The 15,853-nt window shown below is 39.7% G+C and overlaps 1 protein-coding gene across 5 annotated transcripts in view; it reads right to left on the bottom strand.

Moving 5' to 3' along the window:
- WDR27 (WD repeat domain 27) overlaps nucleotides 1–15,853 on the bottom strand; it is a 261,844-nt gene that overhangs the window by 107,520 nt on the left and 138,471 nt on the right. The gene's annotated exons all lie outside the window — the stretch shown is intronic.

Here is a 15,853-nt window from a genome sequence, read left to right on the forward strand (position 1 = left end):
AATGGATTATTAAATTATCATTCTGACGTGAACTTTCTGAGTTCTTTACAACAGATGAACAGCTTTATTATTTTTCCATCATCAAAACACAAGTGAAAACTAAGTAACATTATTTTCCTTAGGGTGCTTTGAGTCTAAAAAGGTTGAGAATCACCAATATAGAACTTGGTCCCCTGTTCATACAGAACTAATAGGATAATAAAATATTTATTTAGCATGGTCTTTCCCAAAAGAAATCACAAACCACTTTACAATGATAACCTGACTTTACAAAAGGGAAGCAGAAAGGTTAAAGATCAGAGATGGGACTGGATCAAGATATTCCCAGTGTGTCTGAGACACCCCTGCTCACAGGCATAGTATATCCTACTCCTATTTTGGAATATGGGCATACTGCAGCTGAAGGCCAAGAGTTTTGGATCCACTCCTGTGAACTGCAGCATAGTGAAAATCCTATGCAGGTCTTAAGAGAATAGGAATAAATCTAAAGAAAGCAGAATCTTATGAAGGTTTTCTGTTTTTAAGTCTCCTATTGAGGGGCTTTTTCCATGGGGAAATTCTGATAAACTGCTATGCAAAAAGATTTGGACATCACACTGCTGCATCAGGCTGAATCTAATATAGGTTCATGGCAACACTCCATCAAAACACACTAAGTGCAAAATGATGACTTTATGCTTTATGCTTATACATCCTCAAAACAGTTCTGTTTCAACAAAACATAACACAGATTGGCTGACAGTAAATTAACCTTCCTAAGCTATCAGTTGGTTTCAATAGTAATATGATTTACTGTCTTAGGGTAATATATGCAGTAATTTGTCTGACTCCACTTTTATATCTATAAGCAATATCCTCTATCATTCACGCCTGGAGATTACTGGTGGAGTTTGTACTTGAGACAATTATCGTGCTATACGTTTTTTTCTGGTAGGTTTTTAGTTCTTGCTTAAAATTTCAGAGCAGATTTCAAAGCAAGCTGCAATTATTCCAACAGGGAGCCACTACAGTATGCAGATTTCTACAAACTGTGACCATGTTTCTAGTAGTAAGTATTTTAGTATATTTATCAGGAACATGATGGTATGTGAATCAATAGTATGCTTTAAGGAAAACATCCCCATGGAACAGTCAATATTCAGTAATAGATTCTAATTGTTCAGTGAGATGTCAGTTGATTATATTTAAGTTATCTAGTTATAGTCTGAAACCGAAGAATAAAAATCAACTTGGTGTATGATTGAACAGGCACCTTTCACTGAAAGTTATTTTTAACTTTAGTTATTTAAAAAATATTTTAGCTTAAACTACATTTAGGTATTAGAAAGACATGGAGTAAATCCAATGTAAATACATTCCTACTCGGGTTTGCCATCATTCTAGTTTTACTAGATTTTCAAATTTATTCAAACTGTTTTAATACTCTACACTTATTATTAGGCAATTTTAGCATACTTACTTTAGAAAATCAATAGTAAATGAAGAGTAATTGATACCATAATGCCAATAACTGTGAAGTGTTAAAAATATGAATTAAACTATAGAAAGGATTTTCTGCAAACCAAAGTAGTAAAATAAAAACTGGAACAGCCAAGGAAGTATTCAAAAATACCCAAGATGCATGTGTGGCTATAATTTGCTATAGACTCTAGCCAAAGTCAATTCCCTTCCTTTATATTATGACCAATTTCTTGCAATAAAAATACTGATTCAGTAGATATTGATATTTCCTTTCCATTTTTAGTCAAGGGTCAGCCAAAAGTAAAAATCATTTACCTGCACCATTAGTTTCAAAATAAGTTTCCTGCACCCATAACCACACACTTACTTGTGTTTCCTTTCACATAAAGTTTGGAGAACATTTTGGGTATTCAGCTGTCAGAAAACTGATTTGTGCAAGGGTATGTGTGCAACTTATATACATATCAACTCTCTTCCTAAGACTACATATGTTGCAAGAGAAAAGAGGACAAGCGTAAAGGAGCTTCCTTGAAAAGACTTTGCATACAAATGGAAAACTCTTTAATACAACTACATTTGCAGGGCTAATGAACATGCTGAATGGGATGAACTTGCAATTGCAAAGAGCTTCAATACACTTACCTGTGTTTTCTTACAGCCTGCTTTCAAAGAAACTCTGTCCCCATCTCTTCCCACTGCCCCCTGGTCTTTACCTCTGCCCCAATGTTCATTCTCCTGCATTTGAATCATGCTAATTCCTTTTTTCCTCCCTGCTGACTGGGTGTCAGTAACAAAAGTACTGAAAGCACAACAGAAGCTTTCCTTTTGGTCACTTCTTGTGCCTGGTGCCACAGAGCAAAAACAGCAACTGCAGATAAAGTCATGTTCAGCCCCTGCAGCCCAAGGCTGAAACACGCTCTTTGCAAACAAACTAAAAAATTAGCTGCCAGCATTTTAACAAACCTGATTGACCAAGTGCAAAAGGAGATTTTTCAGAGGCTCATAAGTCAGTGGATTTTAATCAGATAGTCATAAATATCTCTTTCAGCCTAGGACAACACTCCATCAAATTTCAACTCTACTCCAGAGAATTATAGAGCTAGGGCTTCACACAGAGAACTCTAAGAATTGTGTAGTGTCAGCAAACAATTATTTTTTCTCTAACTACATTCTCAGAAACAGCTAAACCATTTTTGCTGAAGCTTTAGAAAAAATAATCAGCCTGAGGCAGACATCCAGCATGGACAATTTCAGGCCAAACTGTTCAAGTTTGACAAAAGTTGTCTGAGCTGAAACCAGGATTATACTGGAAGGTATTAGATAACTTAACTACCAGCAGCACTGCCAGTTCCACAAATAATAAAACAAATGCCATTAATACCTATAAGCATAGCTTCACTTTCTGTAGTCTGCAAATATCCCCTGTGCCTGTCCACACTTTGGGGATGTGGAGGATTATGCACTTAATAAGTGCATAATCTTATCAAACATGTCATCAAAGTGCTGAACATATCCAGTAGGTAAGTTTTGCCAGTTTCTTCTTTGTTTAGAGATGGTTAGTGTAGAGTGTGTTATCTGCTGCTGTAAACAGATGTCTCATTTGAGGCAGTTCTGATTGTCCCAGGTTCTGAACCACACCAAAACAGGAGTGACACAGCCATTTACACACAGAAACTGTCCAAGCTACATGGTTGCTCCTGTGCCAGTGGGTGGCGTGGGACAGCACACACTCTCACAGGCTTGTCCTGCAAGAAGAGTCAGAAAAAACTTATAGACACACACTACAATGCCCCAGAGAGAAAAAAAGTTAGCACATGTTATCCCCCATACTTCCCAGATAGTTGAAGAGGGGCAATGGATATGTATGCTTGTAGTCACACAGGACAAAAAGTTTTCTCCTTAGTTTAAAAAGCTTTCTCTGTTTAGAGCCTGCTAGTAAAATTCTTGCTACAACTGGATGTTAATTCCTACCTCAGCACTTTAAGTATAGTCACAACAGAAATAATCATCCCCCATTTTATCATTAAAATGGGAAACAAGCCACAATCTAATTAAAATTAAACTGCAGTTGTAAAAGTGACAGCAACACTGCACACGCTTATAGCTACAGTGTTTCAAATTTCCAAAGCAACATGAATCAGCAAGCAGAACCGATAATCAAACTTTAGTTTTCATTCTGTAAAGATCTCTTCTGCAAAGCTTCTAGTTCACATTCTTTCCTGATTTTGGTTTGTACATTTAGCTGAATTTAAGGCCAAAATTGTTATTTTGATATTTATATTTCACCAACTATTGTTATAGCAAGGGTCATGAAGGATAAAAAGAAGTGCTTCTACAAGTATGTCAGCAACACATGGAAGATAAAGGGAAGTATGGTTCCCTTACTGAATGGGGGAGGCATAGTGACAGATGATGTGGGAAAAAAAGCTCATTAAAAAGCTCATTCTCATTAAAAAGCTAGGAGACTGTGGCATTGATGCCTACACAGTCAGATGGATCGCAAATTGGCTAGGGGGCCACACCCAGAGAGTAGTGGTGGATGGGTCATGTTCGACCTGGAGGGATGTGGGCAATAGAGTCCCCCAGGGCTCGGGCCCCTACTGTTCAATTTCTTTATTAGCGACTTGGACAAGGGGGTGAAAAGCACCCTGTTCAAATTCGCTGATGACACCAAGATTTGGGGAGAGGTGGGCATGCCAGAAGGGAGGGATTGGCTACAACTAGATCTGGACAGGTTACAGGGATAGGCAAATGTGAATAGCATGGGATTCAATACTGACAAGTGCAGGGTACTGCACTTGGACAGAAAGAACCAGCAGCATACCTATAGGCTAGGGAACTCCCTTCTTGAAAGCACAGTGTCAGAAAGAGATCTTGGAGTCATTATCGATTCTAAAATGAACATGGGCTGCCAATGTGAGGTCACGGTCAGTAAGGCTAACTGCACCTTGTCATGTATCCACAGATGCATCATGAGCAGGTCCAAGGAGGTGATCCTCCCCCTCTATGCGACACAGGTCAGGCCACAGTTGGAGTACTACATCTAGTTCTGGGCGCTGCACTTTAGGCACTTTAGGAGGGATGTAGCCATCATCAAGAGGGTCCAGACGAGGGCCACTCGCATGATCAGAGGGCAGCAGAGCAGACCCTATGAGGAGAGGCTACAGGACCTGAACCTGTTCAGCCTTCACAAGAGAAGGCTGAAAGGGGACCTGGTGGCCATCTATAAACTTAGCAGGGGAGACCAGTGGGGAATGGGAGAGACCCTGTTCCCCTGAGCACCTCCCGGAGTTATAAGGAATAATGGCCACAAGTTGAGAATAGGTTCAGACTAGACATCAGGAGGCACTACTTCACAGTCAGGGTGGCCAGGATTTGGAACCAGCTTCCAAGGGAACTGGTGCTGGCTCCTACCTTGGAGGTCTTTAAAAGGAGGCTTGATAATTACCTAGCTGGGGTCGTATGAGCTTAAACTTACCAGGGGCCATATGAGCCCAGTATTCATTCCTGACCAGGGCAGGGGATAGGACTTGATGATCTGTTCAGGTCCATTCCAACCCTACATCTATGAACCTATGAAAAGGCTGAAGTACTCATTGTCTTTTTTACCTGTCTTCACAGGCAAAGTCAGCTCCCAGACTTCTGCACCTGGAAGCACAGTTTGTGAAGAGGTGAGCAGCCAACAGTGGTGAACAAAGAGGTTAGGAAATATTTAGAAAAGGTGGATGTGTACAAGTCCATGGGGCCAGATGCAATGCATCCAACAGTGCTGAAGGAGTTGGCTGACGTGATTACAGAGATGTTGGCCATTATCTTTGAAAACTCACGGTGTCTGGGAGAGGTCCTGAATGATTGGAAAAGGGCAAATCTAGAGCCCATCTTTAAGAAAGGGAAGAAGGAGGACTCAAGGAAATATAGACCAGTCTGCCTCACCTCAGCCCATTTCTAAGCACTTGGAGGAGAAGTTGATTAGGAAGAGTCAGCATGGATTGACTAAACACAAGTCATCCTTGACTAACCTTATTGCCTTCTATGATGAGATGACTGGCTCTTTGGATGTGGAGAGAAGAGCAGACATGGTATACCTTGAATTTCGCAAGGCTCTTGATATGGTCTCCCACAGCATTCTTCCAAGCAAGCTAAGAAAGTACAGGTTGGATGAATGGACTTTAAAGTGGAGAGAGAGCTGGCTGTATCATTGGCCTCAAAGAGCAATAATCAATGAATTGATGTCCAGTTTGCAGTAGTTTCAAGTAGAGTGCACCAGGGGTCAGTCCTGGGGCTGGTTTTGTTCAATGTCTTCATCAACAGCCTGGAAGATGGGATGGAGTGCAACCTTCAGCAAGTATGCAGATGACACCAAGCTGTGGGGAGTAGTAGATACACTTGGAGGTAGGTTTAGGATTCAGAGAGACTTGAACAAATTGGAGGATTAGACCAAAAGAAATCTCATGAGATTTAATAAGGACAAGTACAAAGTCCTGCACTCAGGACGGAACAATCCCATGCACTGGTACAGGCTAGGGACCAACTGGATAAGCAGCAGCTCTGCAAAAAAGGACCTGGGAGTTACAGTGGACAATAAGCTGAATTTGAGCCAGTGTGCCCTTGTTTCCAAAAGGCTAATGGCATACTGGGCAGCATTGGTAGGAGCAATGCCAGCAGACCAAGGGAAGCAATTATTCCCCTCTATTCAGCACTGGTTAGGCCACATCTGGAGTACTGTGTCCAGTTTTGCCACACACGCCCCACTACAGAAAGGTTTTAGAGTCCAATGGTGGGCAGCAAAAATGGTTAGTAGGCTGGAGCATATGACTTGTGAGAGGCTGAGGAAACTGGGTTTATTTAGCCTAGAGAAGAGAAGACCAGGGGAGGGAAGCATTTAATAGCATTTAATAGTATTTAATTTTCTGTGAAGAAACTTCAGGCACATTAACTGCATGTGCAGATGAGCCCATTGAAAGCTTCCCAGTAGGACTGTGTTCCATGTGTTGTATTCCAAACTTTGGGATCTCCTCAGCTGATTCAAACAATCATCTGGTTGTCAGCATGTGTTCTAGACTAGGTGTCTTTCAGCCAAACATATGATACACCTTTGCTTTAAGGCACTATACAAACCAGCCACAAAAATGGTCTATATAATCTGTGGAATATCTTTGAGGCTTGTTTGCCATTTTGTGGCACCATAATTTGGCTGAATGTGTGGCATATTGTCATATATGAAATGATTGATACAAGAATTATACCATAAATGTAATGTTTGCCAGGGTCTAAAAAACATTGTATTAACAGATAAATAAAATATCAACAACTTGATTGTTATTTAATTTGAATTTAATTTGAATTATGATAGAGTTGGTAGGTCCTGTCCAAGACCTGGACTCTACTGTGTTTAGGATAGTGGTTACGCTTAGCAAGAGAACATCTCTAGGTAAAAAAGTGAAAAAACAAAAATAAACAAAAAACCCCCAAAAGAACCAAAACAAGACAAAACAGGGCAGAGTGTCTGTAATATTACATCACGAAATAGCTGAAATGGTGATCTAAATGATTACTTCATGCATCAAAACTCCAAATTACAAAAAACAGCTTTAAGTCTTGAACCAAAGAGATGGTTATTAAGGACAGCTGCTTGTAATAGTCAAATGTCATTCAAACTATAGCAAAAACTCAATTATGAGAAACAAGGTAGTTTGGAGTTTAATCAAAATTAAGTGAATAAATAAGCTTCCTTGAAATCTCAGATTTTTATTAGCAAATATTTTTTTAGATTTCTTTCCCCCTTCCATAAAAAGATGGTTCGTGCACATAACACACATGCAACAAACACACATTACACTTTAAGTCTTTGTTCTGGATTTCTGAGAAATTGAGAGGACCACTTTTAGCAGGTAAGGTGCTCTGGGATGGCTGGAGTAATTTCAGTCAACCAAACATTAAAGAACAGGAGCATAGTCAATCTATTTATAGTTAGAAAGTAAAACTGCAAAAAAAACCCCAGATTTAAAATCCTTTACATGGTAAATGTAATGGAAGTGTATTAAGCTACAGAAAATACTAATCTTAAACAAAGAGGCAGGCAAAATATTGAAACATAGCTAACCAACTATTTATAGCAACTACTGGAGCAATATGATTTTGCTCCAAGAATAAAACATGAGAGATTCTGGAATTTTTCCTTCATATAAAGATGCACTGAAAATATACAGGAGCAATGTGGCAGGAAAGATGAAGAATGACAAAGCATTTGGACTTGGTCCAATTCCCATTCAAGTCAATGGCAGTTTATATTCCTGACACTGAAGGGGAGTCAGATCAGGCCATATGTGATCACAGAGAAGGAGGTAAGCAGAAATGAGGGGCTCTTACCTATACATCCTCCAATTAATGTAGATGGAGACATATTTTTCATTTAAAAGATCAATAGATGTGTCTGACTTTTACAGGCAAACAGAAAGTATGCAATAAGTTGGTCATCACCAGGGATCCTGATTTTCTCTTATAAAAAAATCACACATTCTCTGACAAAAAATTGCAAATTCTCTGACAAAACCCCCAAAATCCATTACTGAAATTAAAAGCCTCGCTGCAGCAACCCTGCTGGTGCCCCTCGCACACACCCCCAATGCCTCCCCCAGCCCTGCAGGTGCCTCTCACTGCCCCCACAACAGCCCCCCCACCCTACTCATGCCTCTTGCCTCCCCCCACCCACAGCCCCCAACCCCCAGGCCTGCCAGAGGGGGCCCCCAGCTGCCAGAACTATGGGGCCAGGGCCCCAAGTCTGCAGCTTCCTGCCCCCAAAAGCAGGCAGCTGCAGCAGAAGCAGCATGGACCTGGCTCCCCCACTGCTGCCGCCTGCTCAGGTGGGGCCGGGGCCAGCTCCTAGCTCCTCCCCCAGCCCTGCCAATGCCCCCCAGCCATGACCTGCAACCCCCCCAGCCCTGTCAGAGGGGCCCCTGAATTACATTCAAATTGCCATTTAAATAGAGTTCAACACACATTACAAGTAGAAAAATTATCTAGTAAAACAAATGTTTTATTTACCAATTTCCAAAGTAATAAAAGATAAAAATAAGATCTAAATAAATGTTAAGCTATACAATTGCTTTAAAAAATGTGCATAGAAGCAGTGTGGCCTCTTGATTAGTAAAAATGTGTTTCAAGGTTAATGTAAAGGCTATATTTATCATCATGTTTTAACATTTATTAACCAAAGAGAACAAAATAAGAAAAGATTTTTATTTAAGAAACTAAAAAAAGGATAAATGCAAAACTAAATAAAAAATTATTGAAATCAAGTTTTCCTTAATGCTGATTTAAAAACAGTGATATAAATTAATCCAAACTGTTACATACATAGGGTGCATCTACACAAAACACTTTTGCCATAGCAACAAGCTACTGCATCATGGCTCATTGCTACAATGATGTAGCATCACCAGGCACAAACCATGATGGCAATGCTACTGCACAGTAGCAGTTAAAAATAACCATTAGGGAACGGGACTTACTTAAGCAAGTACTAAATGACTGTGCAATAACAACTATGCAGTCTGCCACATGTGTAGACACACCCATGAGTAGCAGATACTAGGCTTTTTGTGGCAATCTATATCAAAATAGATACTACATGCAGAGTAGAAAGAGTTTAAGCACATAGAGTCAACAGTGTGGAGCTAAAATTATATTTGCTGCCATCACCATTTTTGGAAGATTTAACAGGAGGGAATAAGCTAAACGGAAAAATAAATGAGAGCCAGCAGTAGAAGAGAAAAGTTGCATTAGTAATGTTCTGCACTCAGCTAATTAGCCTTGCTGCTCTGGCCCCCAAAGCAGTATAACATAACTAACCTAGTATTTCTGCACAGCACTTTCTTGTGCTGTGTAGGTTTCAGTATACAAGCTACCTTGTTCAGCAATATCTCAGGGCATCTCTATTTGGTACTGTATTGTGTTGTACAGACATAACTTAGTGACTTGCCAAGACTCAGGAGATTTTTGATAGACCAGGAGATCACCTAGATTCTCACTGCCCAGGTTACTGCTCTAACCAAAGGATCCATCATTCTTGTCAGAAGGACATTTCAGGACACCGGTGAAGTACAAGCTCTCATCACCCTACTGCAGCTAAAAGTTGGTTTCCCAGGTTGAATAAAGCATTAAAATTGTTCCTTATGGAAAATGTCAAATCCAATACAATTAGTTAATACAATTGGAAAAGACAAACACAGGAAAATGAATTTTAAATTATTTTAAGTTGTAGAGTTCTTGCAGTATGTATTTTTAGAACCAAAAAACAATTACCATATGGTTTAGTTAAGAAGACTATGAATTTAGCAGGCAGGCAGCACTGCATTATTTGACAGAGTCACTATAAACACAAGGAGAAGCACATAAAAAAAACTGTACTTTGTGGTGAAAGAACATATCAAAATATAATTTTTTCAGTTCTACTACAAAGGCAAGGGTATAGCAAACATGACACTGCATGAGAACAGTAAGAAACATGTCACCAGCTTCCAATCATGGGAACTACAGTTGGGCATATGCATTATAAATATTTTCCAGCACCTCACTAAAATGTATAGGTAAATAGGACTATAGCTCTATAAAAATAGCAACTCCAGGAATCACAGACTTAAACGTATAGTTTCTTGAAAACTGACATATTTTATGTCATACCAAAGGCAGAATTTTAGGTAATGTTCAGTTATGACTCTCAAAGCCAGACTACTTGGTCATAAGAAGTGCATTATATGGATGAAGGCAGACAAGGTTCCTTGGGTGAATTTGAGATCTTTTATTAGACCAACCCAAATAGTTGGAGAATAGTTATTAAGCAAGCTTTCGAGTTCAAAAACCCTTTGTCAGGCTAAGGAAGTTTCAGCAGTTGGTGTGTGCTCTTCCTGAATGGAATGAAAAGTAAAGAAGCCAGGGGCTGGGCTGGGGAGTCAGTTGCCAGGCAGATTATAATGTATCAAAAATCCAATGTCTATGTTTAGTCCATGATCTCTAGTATCCAGAAGGTTGATGAAATGGAGTTCATAGGCTTGTCTCTGGGAAGTGTTGTGTAAGTTTCCCTTGAGGATCAGGACTGAGAGATTGGAGAGAGAGTGGCCCTCCTGTGAGAAATGTGCCCCCACCGGTAACTGGGTATTTCTGTCTTTGATAGATTTCTGGTGTGCGTTCATTCTGGTGCGCAGTTGTTGTTTGGTCTCTCCTACGTATTTTCCATCAGGGCACGTGGTGCATTGGATGAGATATATTACATTTCTGGAGGTGCAGCTGTAAGATTCCATCCAGGAAGAGCACACGCCAACTGCTGAAACTTCCTTAGCCTGACGAAGGGTTTTTGAACTCAAAAGCTTGCTTAATAACTATTCTCCAACTATTTGGGTTGGTCTAATAAAAGATCTCAAATTCACCCAAGGAACCTTGTCTGCCTATGTCCTTAGACCAACACGGCTACAACCTACACCCCTGTTATATGGATGAAGGCATTATGCCTGAAGATACCAGAAACAGAGGTAATGCCTCCAATATCCCTTCCACCCCACCCATCAGCACAATCCTTCAACCTAAAGCCCAGTCAGGAAGGAGTGGGGATCACAAAGGGAACTGGAATTCCACCCTTCATGTAGGCATGAATATCCATGCTAGCAAACTGCATTTGAGGACTGAGGCCAAGTTGTGCCCCTTAAAATCTACAGTTCAAAGATAGCTAGGAAAGTCAAATCTGAGTACAATCAAAGACTTCAATCTCAATTTCTGCATTCCCTTCTATTTCTGGAAACTTGGAATTTACTCAGACACCCTGAAGGTATTCAAAGGAAAAATTAAGAAATTAATTATACATGAAACTAAGTGAAACAATCAGCTAACTAAAATTAAATACAGTACAAGAAGATGAAGCCTGAACACGTGCATTCCAAAACAAAAATCAGCTTTTCACGAGCTCTGGATATTTTTCTTTCAGAAACTTTGGGGCAGAAATTGTCTGTTTGTGCAAATATCTTTGTAAGTAATCCCACAAAATGGAACCTTAATCTTCATTGTAGTTTCAGTCTTACATAGTTAATACTATTGTTTAGAGACTCCCAACAGACTGTTTGTTAGTGGTCTGAAAGCAAAAATATAATCATATCCATTAATTTAATTAAAAATATTAATCATATGTCACTGATTACCATAAAAGTAATGCTTATTTTAAATTTAATGTGGGAATCAATGTTACAAATGTTAAGATTCCCAATGCTCTACTTATAAGCAGTGAAAGGAATTCTGGCCAAACTCAAGATCAGTTTGCTGTAGGTACTAGGACACATATTGGTTGTTATAAGGACTGTTGTGGGAGCTAATTCCACCCTAATTCCCAAATGATGTCTGACGCCTGGAAGTATACATTGTGACAGGAGCTATTAAAGGGAATCCTCACACCCTTGCTAGGACCTGCTGCATGTACAAATTCAGAAGAACCCTCTTTAATCAAGTACGTCAAAAGGAAACAGGGCTGTTGTTTAAACGAAACGAGATGTGGTAAAACATACTTCATAAGGAATAGGTATCTCATACTTCATAAGTAGGAGAAAAGGAGCATGGCATTTGGGGCTCTCTGTTTACAACATATTTCAGTGATCTGTTCCTGTACCCTGCTGAAATATGGTTTTAATTTGATTTCAATCAATGTAGCCAACACATATGCTTCTTCCCTGTCAAGCTCTTCACATATTGTGGGATACAAAGAAATTTAAGATTAATGCTGCTGAATTATATTCCAGTAGTGTCTCTTGGCTCCAGATGTTAACAACAAATATATGGACTGAAACGAGATTCAAATATTGTGCTTGATTAATAGAACCAGAGATTATTTAAATGTATTATGCAACCTTCCTCTTTCTGACAAGAGACCAATAGTGATGCATCTTTGTTTCCAAAACCCAGTGCTAGAAAAACAATCTTGAGACATTTAAGCACAGAATATAGATTAAGCTGTAATTCAGGGAGGCTGCCTGGATGCTATTTGGTTGACAATCTAACCAGAATACCAATTATTTTGTTTCATTTTTCTTTAAAGAGAAACTTAATAGTGTATTCAGTTTGAAAATTTTAAAGAAAGTCTTTCCAAAAGAACCAAAAATCTAAAATGCTGTCTTAAGAGACAGAACTGTTGAAAGTCTTTCATTAGAATTGGTCAACAAAAAAAGATGAATGATATCTAAAGCCATAAAATGCAGTATTAATATCTAAAATTGCAGGACTCAATTGAGTCCAAGTACAACAAAGTAGTATAGCTTTATTGACAACAGACAAAGAACTTGAGTGTTTTCATACATTCATCCCAAATTATTTTCACAGTTTCAGGACAAACGATCTCAGCAACTTTATACTGGTATCTGACGTATTAAAAAATAGACTGTTTATATGCCACCCGCCTATGAACTGTGTGATTAACAATGCAAGATCCAGCAAGCAAGAGTTGGAAGGTTAAGGAATAAAACACATTAAACTTAGATACAACTCCTACAGGGTGCAGGGAGGAGATGGTCCTTTAAAAACTGATATAATAATTCAGGGCTTTCCAATATCAAAACACACTTGAGAAAACAAGCCAACACCACTTCCCAGGATCTGAAGTTGCAAGTCCACTTAAATAATGTAGAATGGTACCATATTGACAAAATATAAGACATGATTTTTCCCTTATCAGCACGGGGGAAAAAGCCCAAATGTGGCCCTACTACCTGCAAACATCCTCCACCGCCACCTGGGGTTTCAGATGCTTCCAAATCATTTGACGAGCATTCTACATGCAGACCCAAGCCCAGGGGGCTTGGGGTTCAAATGCCCCTGAGTTTCGCTTGCTCTCAGCCATATGGCAACAGGAGCAAGTTACGGAAAACTCTCCCATTTCTATAAAGTGGGCATGAAACCAAGACCCTCCCACTGGAAATGAAAGTGGGAAGTTAACTATACTTTACCTCCGCCCAGGTATTACCTCATACCAGGAAGTGGTTATTACCAACAACTAGGAAAAAACTGCCTTAGTGGTCACAGTATTTCCCCTATTGATGAGAACCTACCACAAAGATATGTTAGTACAGCTCATTGGCAATGCCCATTAAGTGCAGTCCCCCACAACACCAACATTTTTCAAGTCAAGGTGAGTTACTACACTGCATTCACTTTGACTTTTTTACTCCATTAATGGAGCTGTGCCTTTCTTTCTCATCTCCAGTGATTCCTGTTTCTCCACAAGCCTTAAAATGTCTGGTAAACACCACCATATTGGGTGCCAAGCAGTTCACCCAGAATCCCTCTGCTGCCCTCTCTCTCAGCTTGTTGCATTTGATTAGTATGGCCCTCCCCATCACAAGGCAGAGCTGGATCAGGTTGCACTGCACCCAATCTGCATATACACTTTTGGAGAATCCCAGGACTAATGACAAGAAAACCTGGTTCCAGTCATGAGTGGGGGGCTAATTAGCACATGGGCCCTTTTGGGGGAAGGGGGCTGGTAATCTGGAGTAAACATACTTACTAACAATTAGTGCTGAGCTGTGGGGCCACCATGACTTGAAATGCTGTCGACTCTGCTGGGGTCCAGCCCAATTAACCATATGGTAAATAAGGGGCCTTTGAGCTTTAGACTAACAGGACTGAGAAAAAATAGACAGAGATAGAGGAGGGAGGACAGGAAAAGGGCACATGGACACGCAGGACCATGAGTACATGGTGTAGATATTGTGATGGGAATGTATGATATAATTGCAATGATATGCTTTGGACTATCAAATGAGCCATAGCAGCCATGAGGCAGGCTGGCAGAGGTACTGTAATATGTATATATACACACACATATATATGTATGTATGTATTTTTGCCCCCCGCAAAAGTTTATACTATATATAAGTAAGAGCCAAAGACGTACTTAAACTTGTGTTTATGGAGTACCTGTGCTAAAACTTGCAGCAGTTTCAAAGAAGATAAAAAGCATCAATTCTGTGTGAACTAAGTCTATGGGTACCATATACAAAATGCTACAGCTTTGTTTATTTCTAGGTCATTGTTTTCGAATTTGCTCCTCACTTCTATGTTCTCAGGGAGAGCAAGTCTGATAGTAGGGAGGGGAGGGAAGGAGTTGCAGGGGGAAGAAGCTGTGGGGGAGGAGGCACAGAGGGCAAAGGGGTTACCTGATCCCCCAGATTTTTCCTGCTGCAGCAGTGGGAAGGGGACAGAAACCTCCAATAATCTGACTCTGGCCTGGAAAACTGTATTAAATTTTTAAATTTTACATATATAGAATCTAATTATTGGGGAGTCATCTTATAATCAGGGTCATCTTATATTCAAGTAAATACAGTAAATAGGAACATCAGTTGAAGGCAGCAAGATAAGCACCTATAGGTCCCTGATTCTTTGTCCAGACCCAGGTACAAGTTATAGCAGCCCAGGGACCATACTAGAATGCAATAGCTGGCATTGTCCCCTCAGCCCCTGCCAAAAGATCATAAATCAGCCAAGGTGGCTGCAACAACTCACCCACAGTACTTCCTTGATCCTAAAACTATGAAGAGGGAGGCAGAAAATGGCATTCCCAAGCAAGATATTTAGGGCAAATAGGAAAGTCTGATAAACTGTCTCTGCATTACTTTTACACTAAACATGGGTCTTAGTAAATAGCCACAACTAATTTTTAAATATCATAAATACATCAGAACCACAGAATTGAGAATAACCATTTTACCTGATTTTTTTAAACAAAATTAAAATGTGTCTTCTGAAAATGGATTTCACTTCAAAGAGTGTTTTGAAAAGCAGATTGCCAAATATCTGAAAAATGGATTTTATAATGGAAATGACAACAGAACCATTACTACTGCAACACTTCCAAGCTTCTATGCCAATAATATCTCTCTCCTTCATGCAGTTCTGGAGTCAGGATTTCAAGACTTAACTACTACAGCAGACTCAATTGCCTCTGAATTTGAGGTGGATGTGTGGAAATCCTACTTCATATCCTTAAAGAGATACATATAAAGAGTTTAGAGGAAAGAAAAATAGATTTCCTACCTGTATGTTCTGGAGAGACATATGTTTACTTGGAAACTGATCTCCTGTGGTGCTGAGTGCCCAAGTTCCAGATCTTACAGGATATCAAAAGCTGGCAAGCCCTCTACCCTCTAGGGAATTTTTAAAGAAATGAAGTAAAAGGGCTACTATCATGAATACAGGGAAAAGCACAGAAAAGATGAAGAGGGTACCCTATCAAAGCTTATCATATTTAAATACTTGTAAAAACAATACTTGGCTATATTTCAAGACTGCTAAATACACATCTAAGAGAAGAATTCAGAGCTGTCTGTAGTGTTTGATTTTACCTGCCACTGAAAGG

This window comes from Alligator mississippiensis, chromosome 1 (genome assembly GCF_030867095.1).
Source record: "Alligator mississippiensis isolate rAllMis1 chromosome 1, rAllMis1, whole genome shotgun sequence".
NCBI lineage: Eukaryota > Metazoa > Chordata > Crocodylia > Alligatoridae > Alligator > Alligator mississippiensis.